The 18,287-nt window shown below is 46.3% G+C and overlaps 1 long non-coding RNA gene across 1 annotated transcript; it reads left to right on the top strand.

The window, feature by feature from the left end:
- Positions 1-5,597: 5,597 nt before the first annotated feature.
- Positions 5,598-11,354, top strand: LOC105538509. The gene is made up of 2 exons (XR_001005920.1): positions 5,598-5,636; positions 9,106-11,354. It is a non-coding gene; the product is annotated as an uncharacterized LOC105538509 (long non-coding RNA).
- Positions 11,355-18,287: the final 6,933 nt, after the last annotated feature.

Below are 18,287 nucleotides of genomic sequence, written 5' to 3'. Positions count from 1 at the left end.
AGGCTGAGGCAGGAGAATGGCGTGAACCCGGGAGGCGGAGCTTGCAGTGAGCCGAGATAGCGCCACTGCACTCCAGCCTGGGCGACAGAGCGAGATCTGTCTCAAAAAACAAACAACAACAACAAAAACAAACAAAAACAATCAAGGAAAATCTAATACTCTGTATGCTGGCAAATGCTGAGCCTAAGAATGTTTCTGGGGCTCTGGGGTTGCAGGAAGACAGGCATATGTGCGTGCACACACACACACAGGCACATTTATGCCTGTGTAAACACTCACTCATCTATACATATTTTGAGGGTTCAGTTCGTAGTGGTTCCGAATCATTTCAGCTTGCTTTGGGTGCAGTTCATATCTACAATCCTTGTAGCACCACATATCCCTAAGTTTAACTGAATTTAAACAGTAGACTCAAAATACAGAATGATAGCACGATTCTTTGACTTCTAAAGTCAAAAAAAACAGAATTTGAGTTATTTCATGTTATGAGCTGAATGTATTCCCCCCAAATTTGTATGTTGGAGCCCTAATCCCCCAAGTGATGGTATCAGGAGGGGTCCTTTGGGAAGTGATTAGGTCGTGAGGGTGGAGGTCTCATGGATAAGATTAGTACCTTTATAACAAGAGACATGAGAGAGATGATCTCTCTCTCCACCATGTGATCTTGGACTTCCCAGCCTCCAGAACGGTAAGAAATTTCTATTCCTGGCCGGGCACAGTGGCTCAAGCCTGTAATCCCAGCACTCTGGGAGGCCGAGACGGGCGGATCACGAGGTCAGGAGATCCAGACCATCCTGGCTAACATGGTGAAATCCCGTCTCTACTAAAAAAAAAAAAACAATTAGCTGGGCATGGTGGCGGGCACCTGTAGTCCCAGCTACTCGGGAGGCTGAGGCAGGAGAATGGCGTGAACCTGGGAGGCAGAGCTTGCAGTGAGCCAAGATCGTGCCACTGCACTCCAGCCTGGGCGACAGAGCTAGGCTCCCTCAAAAGAGAGAGAGAGAAGAAAGAGAGAGAGAGAGAGAGGAAGGAAGGAAGGAAGGAAGGAAGGAAGGAAGGAAGGAAAATTGGAGTCAACTAAATATTGATATCCAGATTCTAAATTTTAAGTATCAATTTCTCTTTTAATCTTAGATGTCGTGGTGGAAGGAAAAATCAGTTAGCAAATAAGCAATCCCAGAAAAAGTGTAGCTAGCTATTTGATGCCTTTATGCCTTACGACAATGTTGAACACAATGAGAAGGATAGGTTCCCTTTATTGAAAGTTTTTTGTACATTCCAGACCTAAATCAGTGTGTACTACTTTGGACATTAGCCTTGGAAGAAGGAACAGCTCTTTCTCTTCTGGCACCACAGTGTATCTGCATTTGATTTTCTCCCATTGTGCATGAGCACCTCACGGGCCACAAAGATGTGCTTTGAGAGCACCCTGAGATGAAGTTTATTTTAAAAGGAACAACAACCAACACCAACAATCAACACCACCACCAGACCCACAGGGGCTGTCCAATGTACATTATTATCATCTCCTTGTGTTATGAGTATTGAGTTTTAGAACACAGTTTGGAAAGCCAATTTAGAATATTAATGTCTTTATCTTTAATTTTACTTTTCATTCTGTAAACATAACTAGATTATAAACAATTTTGTTTCAAATGCACTAGACTTTTTAGCTAATTCAATTGTAAGTAACTTTAATTAAAAATGTCAAGTTTATACTCATCAAAAAAAGAATCAATGAAGAAGATAATTTATTACATAATCACTAACAAAAATCTTGCCATGTAGAGAAGGAGGCATTAAAAAGGATTCACTTCAAGGAGTCAATCCACAGGGTGCATCTCTGCACTTGCTGTACCCACTTACTGGAACATTCTTACCCAGATGCCCCCCTAGCATGGCTTACACTTCTTCAGGCCTCTGCCCAAATACCAGCTTATCCAAGAAGTCTTCCTTGACTACCACCCAACTCCATCCATGTCTATTGTCCTAGCTGGATTCATTTTTCTTCATTTCACCAGTTTCCTGTCAAGCTGTTTATTGGTTGACTCATCACTTACTGCGTTTCTTCTTCACTAAGAGCTCCCTGTTCCCTGGGAACAAAAAATCTTCACTTTCTGTTGTTTACATGGTTAATTTTTGAAGCCAGAACAGTACCTGACCTGCCCCCAAGCAGACACTGGGGGGGAAAATGACTAGGTGATTTCTGTATCAATTACTGCATGCTTTACACTAATTTGGAATGCCACCTTTATTAGGAAAAGTCATGTCTCAATATACTCAAGGATGAAAGCTCACATTTACTGTCTACAGAACGAATGCCCATATTGGTGGTGGAGGCAGGGAGAGAAAAGGGAAGAATCTCAGCAAATGGAAGGCCATTCTCATCAGCTGGGGGTGCAGCTGGAGCCACGCATTCACTCCACCAGCTCTGCTGGAGGTAAGAAGCTTCACAGACCTGCCCCTCGCCTTTTTCTTCGTATCTTTAAAGAAAATCCAGAGCACCATCTAGTAAACATGTGCAGATTTCTGAGGAACCTCAGGGCTCCAGCTATAAAAAGCATTAAATACCAAAACGAAACTTGCTAAGCAGCTGGACACACGACAGGACAGGAAACAATGGGGAACTTCTAGGGCAAGAGGAGCAAATCCCCTCTTAGCTGGCCACACCCTCATTCTAGCCTCGCACCATGGTGCCAATTAATAGGGATATTCACCTCGCTTTGCTCTCAACTGTGATGCATCTGTATCAGTCACAGCTCTAAATAGAAACACTAATCTCAAAGCATATAAGGCAAAAATGAACCTGTATCTAGGTTTTCTCCTCTTTGTCATTGATCTATTTGGCCACCAAGGTTCATGCTGTTCAAATGATTTCAGATTTATTTTAAATACACTTTAAAGCTAACAGCACAAGCTTTTGCCCATTTATTTTACTTATTGTTCCTTTTCTCTGGGCTAGTTTCACTTGTTCATCCAAAATATATTCTTCCAAATAAATAGTAGAAATACCATTACAAGTTCCAAAAGAAAAAAAAAAAAGCCTCATGCAATTTTGATGGAGAAATTGAGGGCAAAAGGTGCAGCACTGGCCCCATCCTTGGGATAACCACTCCAACATTGATCCTTCAGAGTCACGGCATCTTCCTCTGGTGCCATCGATGCACCTGCTGTCTCCCGCTGAAAACCTATTTATTTTCTTTTGCTTTTTTTGAGATGGAGTTTCACTCCTGTTGCCCAGGCTGGAGTGCAATGGAGCAATCTTGGCTCACTGCAACCTCTGCCTCCCAGGTTCAAGTATTTCTCCTGCCTCAGCCTCCCAAGTAGCTGGGATTACAGACACCCACCACTAAGCCCAACTAGTTTCTGTATTTTTTTTTAGTAGAGATGGGGTTTTACCATATTGGCCAGGATGGTCTCAAACTCCTGACCTCAGGTGATCCTCCTGCGTAGGCCTCCCAAAGTGGCTGGGATTATAGGTGTGAGCCACCATGCCTGGCCCTGAAAACTTATTTGTCCCAATGTATGTCTTACCTCGGAGAGCTTTAGGAAGCCACACCCCAACGGGGTTCTAAGAGTCAAGTGATTCCTGCCCCCTAACTGCCACCCTCTACTGCCACTGCCTCCTGCTGTGGCCATGGCCTCGAACCTACACCATTGCAGGGCTGACTGCCTCTGTGTGGTAGGGCTTCATTAGGAGAGATTCCAATTGAAGGTTGTCTGGGATGGATGGCCAGGCACAAAATGGCAGCCACAGTTAGTGATAGAGGGGGCTGGCCTGCCCCCAGCTGCGGTACACTGGCCCAGGGGGTGGTGGAGGGGATCTGACAGACTGCCTCCGTCTGCTGAGGTCATCTTCACTTGTGGTCCACACTGACCCTTCCCAGCTTCTCTTAGCCTGTGTGTGTCCCCACGGCCCCCTTTCTCTGGACCTCTTGGATTCTCAGAGCAGCTCTGAAAAGACCAGGATGAGCAGGCTTTGGAGACTCCCTTGGAGCCCTCCTGCTTCCGGAATGGCCATCCTGCAGCCCTGACCAGTCACTAACTTTCCAGAGCTCCAATTCCTCACTTTTCTCACTTATCCTAGCCTTACCTGCCTCTTACAAAGCCACCTCAACCTGCCTCAAACTCAAGTTACAGTTAACCCCCTCTGTGTTTGCTTTCACAATGAGCAGATCCCTGACCTCACAGCCTGTCAATTTTCCTCAACCTGGGTTACGTGTCAAACCCTTTCTCCCCACCAAGGCTCTTCCTTTCCCAGTTGGCCTTCTGACCAATCTCCACTCTTGCCTTCTTCTAAGTTGTGTTCCACATGGCGCAGGTGCCCTCACTTAAAAGGAAAAAAAAAGTGATCCTGTATCTCCTCTGCTTAAGACCCTTCCTTCAAAGGCTTCCCAAGGCTTCTAGGATAAAAGTTGAAATTTTGAATCTGGTCTGCAAGTTCTCATAGCAAGTTCTCATAGAATCTTGGCCTCCTTTCCTGGCCTCAGCTTGCACCATTATCTCACACACCTTACTCCAGTCAATTGCTCTATAAAACCTACTCTCTTCATATAGAAAGTTCATCAGGGCAGAAGCTCTCTGAGGGTGAATGTCTGTTTCTGTTTGCCTGACACTTTTTGTATCCCCAGTACATAGATAATTTCTGGCATATAGGTGTTCAATAACTGTTAAATGAATGACCGGATGACTGAATGATTGAATGAATAGATGAATGAGAAAACTATAAGGTATGCCTTGTTACAGGAGTACCAAGAGTGACCAGGGTAAGCTGCAGAGCCCAAGGCCAGCTCTGATTAGATGGGCCTCTCACTCCCAAGTACTAAACACCTGTAGTAAGACACAATCAAATCAGAGAGGAAGCCTCAATTTTCCCAGTAGACACAGGAGCTCAGAAAGAGAGCTGGTTAAGCATGAGGCATTGTTGGGGGGCATGAGTTCATATTTCTTACAGCTATACATATCTGCAACCCCCAAAGAAGCCATCATAAGCAGTGCTTTGGCACTGGCTCTTTCAGCCACTAGAATGGCCTTTCCTCCTCCTCCACGGCCTAGCCCCAGCCCTGAGAGTAGAAGAACACAAGCATTTGCAGCCTTGGAGTGTGAGCTACTTTGGGGTGGTTACAATATTAAGGGTGACAGGGGACAACTGCAGCTTGGGGTCAGGAGTGTCCTAGGGGGTTGAGCCAAGTAAGGTAGCAGGAAGTCCTGTGGTCCCCAACTTTTCTCAGCTAAGCCTGCCAATGTATCCACAGAAGTTTCTCCTCAACCAAAGCAGGTGAGTGTGGTGAAATTGTGAAGCTGCAGCAGAGGGGTCACACAAGTGACCACGATGGCCTTGGAAACTTGGTTAAGAATTAGGCGGGAAAATCAAGTTGCCATGAATTGCTGTGTGGTTACTGGGTGCTGAAGGTTGAGACCACTGAGAAGTAAAGGCTGAACCCAGTCCTCGGGGCCTTGTAGTCCACCCAGCCACAGAACCAGGGCACCAACCCCTAAGAATTTTGAGGGTGGAACATTCTGATGGCAGTTGAAGCCAACAGTTGAGGAAAGGTTCAGGGCAGGGCAGGATTCACAGTCTAGAGAAGGGTACAGATACACTGGAAAGAGGGGCTTGGAGAGGGAGACAGGGCCGGGCAAGGCTGCTGGGGAAAGAGAAGAAAAGGGATGTGGGGCACAGGGGCCTGCTAAAGATATGAAAGAAAAGATGAAGGCTCAGGGCACCCAAGGGGCTAAGAACCCAAAGGGACCAAGGAACCAGAAGGCAAACTAATCACACTGTGGGTCTTTTGGGGGTCATCCAGCCTGGAGAAGAGCAGCCCAGTCACTTTCCCAGCCACCGAGTGAACAGGCTCTCTGGCTCACGGGGCAGGAGTCATAGCTGTCTCTGTCTCTGGAATGAGCTGATGCTCTGCAAAGAGTGTTCATTGGGTATTAGGACAACAAAAAGTCCTGGTGCTAGCTGCGCCAATAGGCACAAACTAGAACAAGTTTCAAAAACTAAACGCACTCATTCACTCATTCATTCAACAAATACTTATTGAACACCTGTGAGCTGGATGTTAGGAATATAATAGCAAGAAAGACAGCTCATATCCAATGAGAACTGCAGATAATCCTAGAATACTTATCTGTGACAGGTGTTATGAAGAGACAGTGCATGCACTATGAGCACTTAAAGCCCTGATCTAGTTTAGGGCTTCTCTATGAACAATGGAGCTGAAATCTGAAAGACATACAAGAGTAATTACCTAGCTGAAAATGGGGAGGATGAGGAGTAAGGGCAAAGGCATTCTAGGTAGAAGGAACTGCATGAGCAATGGCTCAGTGCTGAGAAGGAGTGTGGCATATTCGAGATGCCAACAGCCAACAGGCCAATGGGCAGGCATGAGCCAAACCATGCATGCTCTTGGAGGTCATGTCCAGTATTCATTTTTGAAGTTGATGTTGAATTGTTCTGGTCTTGATGCTGAAGGCAAAGTCACAAGCAGCCAATGGCAAGGCCAAAGCAGGGGCCAAATACAGAAGAAAAAGATGAGCATATGTGAATTCATAGGCAGGACCATGCACTTAGGGGATCGTGTGCTATAATCCGGCACTGTTGAAGAATCTGCACTCTTTTCCCTCTGAATTAATTATAGAGAAAAAAATATCAGGCATCTCAGGCACAGAAACTTACTAAAGCTTAAATTGTGGTTTCACCAATGACAGATATTAGCAGAGCTTTGTTGTGTTTGTATGTGTATGTGTACATAATTATCCTAACCAAATCTACATATTGATGTAAAAGAGATGAATATTACCTCCTTTTATAGAAGAGCTAAGGCTTACAATGATTACATGGCTTGCCAAAAGGGAAAAAGAGACAGAATAGAGACTGGAAACCACTTTCTAGCTTGTCTCACAACATGCTTCTCTCTAAATAACAATGCTTAGAACCACTATTTGATAAGAAAATGAAAGTAAGATAAATTAGTTCCCCAAAATCCATGCCAGTATGCTTATGAAATAGTTGGATAATATATCAACAGGGTTCCACTCTGAGTCTGCAACTAAGAATATTAAATAATAGACAATTTACCAGTCTCCAGACTGAAATGATTTACTTAAAGCAAGGAAATTATCAAAATAACAGAAGGAAAAATAGAAGAATAATTGGAGAGGTCATGAAATAAATGATAATGATGTAAAGTCACCCAAGGAGTCTTTGGATATGCAATACTAATTAATGCACATGTACATTATAGAACTTGAAAAAATGATGGTGAAATGCATCTGGAAGGCAGAGTTATCAGGTATATCACAGAACTGATGCTCTAGCCACTCCAGGCTGCAGAACAGAACATGACAACACTATTCAAGCCATATCAAAATGGGTTCAAAGGGGAGGTGGGAGGATTACCAATGGTTTGGAAAAGAGAATCCAAGAAGTGCAGACATGTCAGCTTGTGAACAAGCTGCTCCCACCCCTGGGTCTCCCCAGCTGGCTCCCACTTACCAGTCTACTCAGATACCCCCCAAAAAATACCTCTCACCCCTGTTACCTGCCAGAGCATCTTAGGAAAGCCTGGCTCAAACTTCCACCATGACAAGCTCTCCAGTGGTTCCTCGGCCCCTGGCCTCACACAGCCCAATATGAGGCACATCACTGTCCCTCTCCTCAGAGCTTCTGACAACCTCACCTAAATCCACCCAGTTGCACTTCTTTCCCTCTTAACACTCAACTCTCTTCCTCCAGCCCGCGCCCACTAGAAGCAATAATATCCCAAGGAAATGAAGACTCCATGAATCATGCATCAAGCTTCCAGGTCATAGATCCTCTCAACCCAGGAACTTCTTGTGGGGTCCCTCTAAGAGGGTTCATAGTGACCCCTCGTCTGATCTCATGAAGCTAAGCAGTGTTGGGCCTGGTTAGTACTTGGATGGGAGACCAAAATGAGCTGGACTCAGCTGTGATGCTGCTGCAGTGTGATGATGTTCTCTGCCTTCTTTTAAAATACATAGAACTTGAACTGATTGAGGGGCCCCTCTCCACCTGCAACCACGCTCTGTGGAGACTTCCAGGAGTCTGGCTGCTTTGCTGTGTAGGGAGGTTTTGCTCCCAGCAGAGCCTCAGGGAGGACAGGCTGGGTGTGCACAGGACTGAGCCCACATCCCTCTCCATAGCTGTCCTCTCTGCATCTCATTTCCACTCACCTCTTCTCTCTTCCTTGTCATTTACAAGATTGAAGGGTGAATGGAGGCTGAACCCAGGGTCCATGCAAGTGCTCTGCTGAGAAGAGAATGGGCAGGGAGAAGCCTGCACGGGGGAAAGAAACAGAAGGTTGGATCCTGCTCCTGGGTGGGGCTGGCGCTGCCCCTGTCCCCAAAACAAAGGCTGGCTAGCACAGTAACCTGCATAGACCTGGGCACCAGCCTTTGCCCACCTTCCCCCTGCCAGGCAGAGGACCCCATGAGACCCACTGGCCCAAAAGACCCTCAGTGTTGGCAGGACAGCATTTCCAGGGGCATCACAACAGCAGCACTTCCTGTCCGGAGTCACCCGTGCCTTCTTAAAAGCTATTCTTAACTTTCTTCTTCCTTCCCACTCTTCTTTCAAAACCTGTGTGTGTGTGTGTGTGTGTGTGCAACCCAGGGCACCACAAGCATTTTAGTTATGAAATGGAGTCTGTTTTGAGTAATTTCTCACATCTAAATGCTACATTCTTCTACATGTCATATTGAAAGAAACCCCACAGACGCTCTAGGCAAACCTTTTTAACTCCTCACATTATCAGCCACAAATAACCAAACACCATGCCCAGTTTTGGGAATTCACAAAGGGGCTTTAGATAATTCAAACTGCTTTTCAAACAAGTAGGGAAAGTATGCAATTAGTAAGGGGCAAGGGTACTTACTTACCACTATCAATTGTTAAAACCTTCCCTGGGCTTAGTTTAGTAAATCAAGCACATGTTTTCTAAGCATATGCTACAGACTAGGTACCATTTTAAATTTTGAAAAGTATGAGAACCTTATCCTGGGTATATGTATGTGTGTGTGTTTGTGTGCACAAACTATATAATTGTAAAATTGAACACATAAATATCTTTATTTCCCTTCCAGAAATGTTCTGGCAGAGGGATGGTGTATTAGTCCCTTCTCACACTGCTATGAAGAAATACCCGAGACTGGGTAATTTATAAAGAAAGGAGGTTTAATTGACTCACAGTTCCGCATGGCTGGGGCCGGTGGGGGTGGGCCTCAAGAAACTTAACAATCATGGCAGAAGGACCTCTTCACAGGACAGCAGGAGAGAGAATGAGTGCCAGCAGGGGAAATGTCAGATGCTTATAAAACCATCAGATCTTACGAGAACTCACCCATTATCACAAGAACAGTATGGGGGAAACAGCCCCCTTAATTACCTCCCACCGGATCCCTCCCGCAATACACGGAGATTACAATTCAAGATGAGATGTGGGTGGGGACACAGCCAAACCTTAAGAGATTGTGTGAAGAGTGCTTGTGGTTTATCAGTGGTCCCTTTCTGCCTTAAGGGTGATGGGAATCAAAAAGAACTTCTCCACCCTTGGCTTTGATATTGCAGGCGCACAAACAAGGCCTCATTCATCCTTCCCGGAGCTGATCCACTGGCATGATTTGCTCTAATGCCAACATCACCGCCCCTCCCCAGAGGCCCTGCCAGCCTCTACTCTCCCAGGAAGTCAGCCCCACTCTGCAGACTAGTCCTGCTCTGTACTGTCTTTCTGGGCCCATCATGGGTCCCTGACCACCCAACTCTGAAACGATCTCCAGGTCCAGGGCATCCCACAAACCAGGTCGTTGATGGAGCTGCTATTTGGCAACTGCAGGTGGGGCAGGAAGGTATGTGGTATGGGGAAGATTTAGAGGCAGAATGAAATGGCGCGGAAGTTACCCTTTTTGGATGAGTTCAAACCCCCTAGGCTGATGCACCCAACCCCTGCTCCATCATTCGTGACCTGCACTTTCCAGAGCAAAATATTATGGGATGGGAGGGCCCTCTGAATCTTTTCCTATGAACTTGACTTTGATGATGTGTTGGTCCTTTTGTCAAGCCTGAGCCACTGTGGTCTGATGTTGAGTGTCTCACCTGTAACATCTCAGCACATAACACTCCACAGTGAGAGCCTTCCTTCTGCCCCTGGGAAGGAGAGCTTTACAGAAGTGTTTCCAAGCAAATTTCCAGAAGGCCTCAAAGTAAGCAGCAGAAGCCGCTGCTGGTGTGAGCAGCCAATCAGCACTCAGTTTGAGGCCTCCCAGCCTGCCCCGGGAGGGGCACGGCTCGCAGCCTTTGCACTCTGGGTTCTTTCCAGTGAGGATCCCATGGGGCACTTCCAGGAAGGAGCCCCTGCTGCTTTCTCCAAAGAGCTCTATTTCGGGTCTCTAAGGACTGGTTTGATCTGCAGAGAAGCTAAAGGAAGGAATCTACTGGTCCCCTAAGGGCCTGATGACACATACACAGAAATCCCATTTCTCTCTTCATTCTCTGAAGTAAGGGAGGCAATGAAGCCATACGTGGACCAGAAAGAGTGTGAGAAAGAAGGAATTCTCCAGCTGGGGTCTTTCTCTGAGTCATTTTTGGGTCGTAGGGTACAAAAAGCTCCAGGTTATATTCAAGGTTTTATTTTTGCCAGAGTATCTTCAGGGGAAAAAAAAAAAAGTATATATGAAAATCACAGAAACTCTTTTCCTTCAAGGTAAATTAGAGGATTTGAAGGGGTAGTAGTGCTGGATGATCTCTGGGTTCCCCTCTATTCCAACTCCCAGACTCTGACATTGCTTCCCTGTGGGAGCTCAGCCTGGCCTCCTTCCATGGGCGTTTCTTCCACTGTGGAGGTTTGTCAGTGGCGTGCCTGATGGCCAGGGCCAAATGCTGTTCTTCACATCAGAACATCATAATTTAAAATTTCTCTGCTCTGAAGCAAGCAATCAGAGCTTCAAACCTAAAACTTGCAGGACTTACAAAGCAGTTTCACTCCACCAACATCTACTGAGTACTCATTATGGGCCAGATACAGAGATGAGAAGTGGGTCTGTGAACAGTCCCTGCCCTCAAGGAGTTCACAAATCTCATTGTGAAGAGGCAGGCACAGAAAATCTATCCATGTGGTAGGGGTCAGCCCAAGCCAGGTGGTAATATTCTCCCTCATAGAGTTAGTAGATACTTCAAAGAAATTGCCATCCAGAGGGAAGGGAGTGAGGTTTTAGGAATTATGATTCCTTTCCTAAATGTCTTTACTATTTGTTATGAGCTACACAAATGTGTATACTCAAGTCTTAAGGTTTTGGCTGATTAGAATATTTTCAATAAAGAGGGAATTTCTACTTAATGGGCACCATGTATGTTATTTGGGTGATACATATCCCAAAAGCCCTGACTTCACCACTACACAATCTACAAGTGTAACAAAATTACACTTGCACCCCCTGTATTTACATAGATTTTTTTTAAAAGAGAGAGATAGGGAATTTAGATTTAACAGTGAAAAATATTTGAAAAGCTTGCCTTTAGTTCCCTTTTTATTTTCCGAGAATACAAAACAAACAGCATACAACTGGCAATTACGTTTTTGCACAAAGGACTGGAATGAAATGAAGTTTGAGTTGCACATGTTTTGTTGGAGCCAGTCCACTAAAGCACTGTCAACTACAGAGCCCTGTTGAAATGGGGACAGGCATGTTTATGCAGACATTTACAAGAAATTTATTTCTAGCTCTGAAAAGAGGGCTTAAAGAGTAAATTCAAATGGAACTAGGGAAAAGTTGGCCTCATTTTAAAAAGCAAAGGCTTTCATGGCTTTGCTTGGACTAAAATTTGAAGATATCAGATCCAAGTTATTCCAACGTATGAGTGATGGTTCCTGCCCAGGGTTCAAAGGTGTGTGTCAGGGCAGGCATTACAGATCCTTAAGGATCATACATGTTTTTTGCCATTTCCTTTTGTTGCTTTTTCTTTTTTCTTAATTAGGCCCATGTAATAAAGATGTGAGTCCAACCTGACTGTATTTCAGAATCCTGACACTAGAACGAGAAAGTTCAAAGACCCAGCCCCCTGCGTGCCCTCTCTGGCCTTACAGTCCCCAGTTCTTCCACTGTCATTTGAGGATTCCTCTTGCTGTGCTCCCTCTAAGCCTCCAAGAAGCTTCAGGCTTCTGCCCTCCTCACCAGGACAGATACGTGTTCTCTAATCCTACTCCACAAGTCCCTGCTGGGGCTGGCTTAGAAGTCCTTTTCAAGGAGCCCTAGGCCCTCCAAACCGTAGGGCTTTCTTCCTCTATCCTCCTCACTCCAATTCCAGAAACAGCTCTCTCCTCCCCCTTCCACAGCCTGGATGCCAAGGCTAGTCTCCCCTTCTCTCCCCACATGCAGCCATCAGTCACAATGAGGCTGTCACCCAAGAGGCCTTTACAGCTGCCCCTGAACGTGGGGCAAAGCCTTACAAGCTCCTCTTATGAGAAATGTACATTCCCAAATGTACCTGATTTGGGAAGCCATCTCCCTCCCCAGGTTCATTCCCCAGTGATTGGAAATAGCCCCCACAGAAGCCTCTTGATCCCAGCTCCTGGATCTGCAACTAGTCCCTATTCTTACCATCCTCTCTGCCCAGCAAACCAGGCCTCCTCCTGCTCAGCAGCACAAACTTTGGGAAAGCATTGCTGGCCATTCAAGTGGAAGATTCTCTGGTGGCCCCTGCCAACTGCAGTCTTACACATAGGCCTCATCTTTCTAGAAGGAAGTAGAAACAGGAAGAAGATCCCATCTGAGACTGCACTGCCTCCTCTTCACAGCTTGCAATGGTCATGCAACGGATCCATCACCTGATGATGTTTCTCGAATGAAACTGGGTGCCAGTAGGCAAAGGAGCTCTCTGCAGAGAGGTCCCTGCCAGGACTATGAATGCCTTAGGATCTGGGATACGCAATCCCACTAGCACACAGAGAGGATTCCGTGTATTAGGATAATATGCCAAGCAAGGGAAACTTGATGACTTGGGGAGGCTTCGTGCAATTGTATAAAAAGAAAACAGAAAACCATCCAGACTAGCATTCTCAAAAGAAGGCTTGATTTTCTGCAGAATGTAGACTATCACAGAACAGAGAACAGAAACTGGAAAGCCAGTCACAGATTCTCCATATCTCTCTCCTCTGCCTCTCTGGGGCTGCAGGTCTTCTCTCGGGTCCCCTTTGTCCAGAGCTTCACATCCTTCTTCTCAGAGGATTTGTAAGTTTTCAAGGCTCTTGTTTCCACATTTGCAATCTTGGGGAGGTCACCTCTGCCCTACCAGACAACAGAGCACAGTAGTCTAACCACAGTCTCTCGAATTCTTCAATGAGGAATTGCACAGCCATGGCCATCCAATAGATTCCTTACCCCCACCCAGGATCAAATGTCCAAGCCGTGTCCAATCAATGGAGAACAGGAAAGCAGGATCCCTTGGTAGGGACACGACCTACATGGTGTAACCAGGAAGAGGCACTCCAAGATGGGGAGCCTCACCTGTGATAGTGAAACAGGAGGGGGACAGGGAATTGCTGGGTAAAGAAGGCTGGGGTCCCTGGCAAGGGCTCCACCCTCAGGCCTGTGCCCATGTACCTACATGAGGACAGGCACTCCTATTTTCGATCCCAAATGTTGCATTTTCCAAGTTCACTCTGGCCCGCCCCACACCCCTATCCTGTGCCTATAAAAACCCCGAGACCCTAGTGGGCCCAGACGCAGGCAGCTGGACGTTGAGAGGAGCAAAGGAGAGGAAGAGCACACCAACAGGTACCAGCAGACGCCGGCAGGCAATGGACGGCAGGGTGACATGGAATGGAATTCAGCTGGCGGCAATCAGAGGCGAGCCCAGCTGCTGGATGGCCTGACTCCAGGAGAAAACCACCTTCCCACTCCATCCCCTTTCTGGCCCCCCTATCCACCTCACTGAGAGCTAGCTCCACTCAATAAAATCTTGCACCCATTCTCCAAGCCCATGTGTGATCCAATTTTTCTGATACACCGAGGCAAGAACCTAGGATACAGAAAGCCCTCTGTCCTTGCAATAAGGCAGAGGGTCTAATTTAGTTGATTAACACAGGCCACCTGCAGACAGCAAAACTGAAAGAGCACCCTGTATCACACACCCACTGGGGCTTCCAGAGCTGTAAACCCTCAACCCTAGATGCTGCCACAGGGTCAGAGCCCAAAATGCTGCCCACAACTTGTCCTGCAGGCTCCCCCGAGGGGTTTGAGCAGCGGGGCACCGAAGAAGTGAGCCACACCCCTGTCACACGCCCTGCGAGGGGGATAAGGGAACTTTTCCTGTTTCAGTAGGGTAGAGCTGAAAGCTTTGTGTATATTGCCAACTGCTGTGTCACCATGGGACCAACGCCACCGGCAGTGTATGGTAGCACCCACAAGTGCGGCAGAAGTCACAGGCAGAGAAAGGAGAAGCTGCTGGGATGAACTGCCACTGAGAAACGGTGAGGTCTGAAGACTGCAAAAAGGCCACAAAGACCCAGTTCAAAGAAAGTCTTGGCGGTCTTTGATTATTACAGCATCTTGCAATAGGCATAAAAGGGAAAGAGAAACAGAGGAGCCAGCCACCTTGTCACTTGAAGCCACTTAAAGACAGAAAGAAAAGGGTGAACTGGGAGGATGAGTGGGAATTTTCTTGAGAAAAAGGGAATTGGAATGAAGATAAGAAGTGCAGGAGGCCAGGTCCTTTCAGCGCTACCACTATCCGGGGGCCCTGGAACACAGCTCCTGAGCCAGGAGGAATGGGGTGGAGGTCTGAGCCTCAGCTCTGTAAATCACCAAATTCATTGCTCCACTCTGTGCCTCAGTTTCCTCTTCTGTAAAGCAAAAGCAGCCCATGTTCTACAGGAATGGTATGAGGATCATATATGTCTCTTGCTCAGCCTGCGCTGAGTTAATGGTAAGGGTTCACCATATGGGGCCTATAGAGAGAGAAGTGCAGAAGTTTCCCCTGTAAGAAATGATTACCCCTTCCAGGCACACATCACCCATGCTGATTTTCTCTCAGACCTTACCACACTTTGTCTCGGGTTTTAGTTTCTTTAACTTCCCAGCTTGCTGTCTGGCTGGAATGGACAGGAAGGTCCTATCCTATTGGTGACTCTAGCCCCAGCCAGTGGTGCAGTGCCAAGCACACAGACAAGGCAGAGTCACTTGCCCAGCCTTGAAAAGCTGATCTAGATGGGAGACTGAGGGGGATGCCTTCTGAGTCCCAGCATTGTCTGATCACTGCTTGCATGCTGCTCCAAGCAAGGGACACCAGGGGTCAATGGGTCTCAGTGCCCTCATCTGTAAAATGAGAGGCTTGGTCTTCATGTACTCCAGAGGCTTCTCTTGGAAAAGCTAGAAAAGAAGATTCATTTTCTTCTACAGTTGTTAAACTCAAAAGTTTCTTCTAGAGTTAATAAACTCAAAAAAAATGGGCACTCACGGAAATGCCCATTTCAAAGGTGTCAGTAGGTTGCCAGAAGTGGTCCACAAATTTGGCCCCAAGCAGCTCCTACATCTCTGAGTAGCTCTGTAGTTTAAAAAATCAAAAGCACACACAAAAGCCCTCATACTTCAACTGAAGCAGGATAGGGGGCTCCAGACTAAGAGGGAAGCAATTCAGAAGAGAAACTGGCTCTTCTTTTTCCTCCTTTCTGAGCTCTTTCCTTTCTTGGCGAGCCAAATACAAATGTCCTGGTCTCTTCAGTAATCCTTTACCTTGAGGAAGTTGGCAAGGAACCTCTCGCCCATCACCGACACCTGTGCTTTGAAGGGTGCACCTCTAAATCCTACAGAGCCTGGACCAACGCTGGAAGTTGGGTTCACAAACTTCAACAGCTATGAAACTCCTACTTCATGTGGGATGCCACTCTCTCTTTAAAGAGGCCTTGTCCAGACAGAGTAAATGATTGCCCTTCCACCTTGCCTCCTCGGCCTTGGCCATGTACCAGTCCACCAGGCTGGTCCTGGTGCTCTGTCCACATGGGCTGGCATGTCTGCCATCTCTGCTAGACTGTGAGCTCCTTGAGGACAGGAACAGTGTCTTCCTCACTGCCCCTTACAAGCATGCACATTTTCAGATGGCGTACCCGGAGATGACTAACCCTTGATATGTGTTTTAGTTAGGTAATTGGCTTTGAGAAATGGTAGATAGTGGGTGCCATTCACAGAACTAAGAAACACAGAAAGGAAGATTTGAGGGGTGAAGACCATGAGTTGACTTGGTGGCACTGAATTTGATTTGCCAACTGAATGGCTAGGTGAAAGGATGCAACAGGTGAAGGAACCTGGAGATGCAGGGGAGGGCCGAAGCTCAGGGGAACAGTTAGGAATATGTTTGGGGTGGCCAATTTATTGGGTAAGCACAATAGACATATATGAGATGAGCCTAGAGGAGGAGGATTACCAGGGCACGAGGCTACTCTTCCAGAGAAGTTCATCTCTTAGAGGACAAAGAAAGAAACAGGAAGAAGGAGTAGAGAAACAGATATTGACCAATCAGAACTCAGTTGCATCAACCAATCAAAACTAAGAAAATTTCAGTCCTTCCATTGCATAGACAGACCTGACTGAGAGTCTCAGAAGTATGGTGGAAGAAAATGGAAGCGAGAGTTTCAGAAAGGAAAGGTTGGAAATTGCAGAAGATTCTTTAATACAGTGGTTTTGAGACAGGTGTGGAAGGCAAGGGCAGACCAAAGTCAAATGAAAGGATCAAACCTAGAGTCAAGCTCTGCCAATAAATTGAAGAGTGCATGAGGAAAATTGATGTAGCAAACATTTCTCATAGAAAGCACCTGAGCCTTAGCAAGCCCTCTGTTTTGCAATCTGGAAAGTAAGATTTTCCACGCTATAAGCACACGTTAGTGAAAGAACAAAGAGTTGATATTTTCCAAGACTTCTTTAAACTCCTCGTTGCCAGCACCCCACCCCCTTCAAGTATGCTGTTTATCTTACAGGAGAATGGCAAACAGTAACAAATTCCATTATGAAAAGGCTCCACAAAAGGGCAAATTGGGACTCAAACACCCATCCGGCTTTGTGGCTGGTTGCATAGAGCACAGGATGTGTGGTGTTAAAATATGCCCCCCGTGCGCCCGCCTACAGACTAAATGGACTTTCTGTGGCTGAGGTGTGCAAAGTTAAAACAGAACCAGGTGACCATAGCTGGATGAGGGAGTGGCCACATACTGTGTGTTACCCAAAAGATATTCTAAAAGTATCACAGGATCTCCCTTTCTACGATCCAGCCAAACCAGTTGCTGCTGTCTGTGCCAAGATAAAATGCAGCAAGAAATCCAGCTCCCCCTACCCCTACTAGCCATTTGAAAGAAATATCTCACAGAGACTTCCAATTTTTGTCTTAGAAACCAACCAATCAGAGCTCACCTGAACCAACCAATTAGAGATTACCTGCCCTGGCCAATCAGGGCTCAGTTTTATCAACCCATCAAGGCTCAGTTATACTGACCAATCAGAATTTAGTTGTATCAACCAGTCCTTCCATTGCATAGACAGACCTGATTGAGAGTCTCGGAAGTATTGTTGAAGAAAAGGGAGGCGAGAGTTTCAAGAAGGAAAGGATGGGGGGAAAAAAAAGATAAATGAGGTTTTACCTAAGCAAAATGTAACTTGTGAGCTTTCATTTACTTATTCATTCATTCATTCATTCAACGAACATTTTTGGAGTGCCTACACTGTGCCAGGCACAAGAGAGACTTTAGGAACATTCACAGTGAATCTTTCATTTATTATCATGAATGATCCAGGTATTAAAACTAAGGCTTGGGTATTTGTTCCAAGTAGCACAGTTAAGCAACCATGGTTTTCCAGTCGGGCATTAAAAAAATAAGCCAAGGTGTGGCCGGGCACCGTGGCTCACGCCTGTAATCCCAGCACTTTGGGAGGCTGAGGCAAGTGGATCACGGATCAGGAGTTCAAGACCAGCCTGGCCAAGATGGTGAAACCCCGTCTCTGATAAAAATACAAAAAAAAAAAAAATTAGCCAGGCACAGTGGCAGGCGCCTGTAATCCCAGCTACTCGGGAGACTGAGGCAAGAGAATCCCTTGAACTCGGAGGGAGGAGGTTGCAGTGAGCTGAGATGGCGCCACTGCACTCCAGCCTGGGCGACAGAGTGAGGCTCCATCTCAAAAAAAAAAAAAAAAGAAAAGAAAAAGAAAAAAAAAAAAAGACAAACTTTCAAGCCCAGGTAATTACCATTTCTCTTTTCTTTACATGTATCGAAATGCCATAGAGAAAT

Source organism: Mandrillus leucophaeus, unplaced genomic scaffold (genome assembly GCF_000951045.1).
Source record: "Mandrillus leucophaeus isolate KB7577 unplaced genomic scaffold, Mleu.le_1.0 Scaffold193, whole genome shotgun sequence".
Taxonomy (NCBI): Eukaryota; Metazoa; Chordata; class Mammalia; order Primates; family Cercopithecidae; genus Mandrillus; species Mandrillus leucophaeus.
Note: the sequence above shows the minus strand (reverse complement) of the source record. Positions and strands in the feature narration are given on the sequence as shown.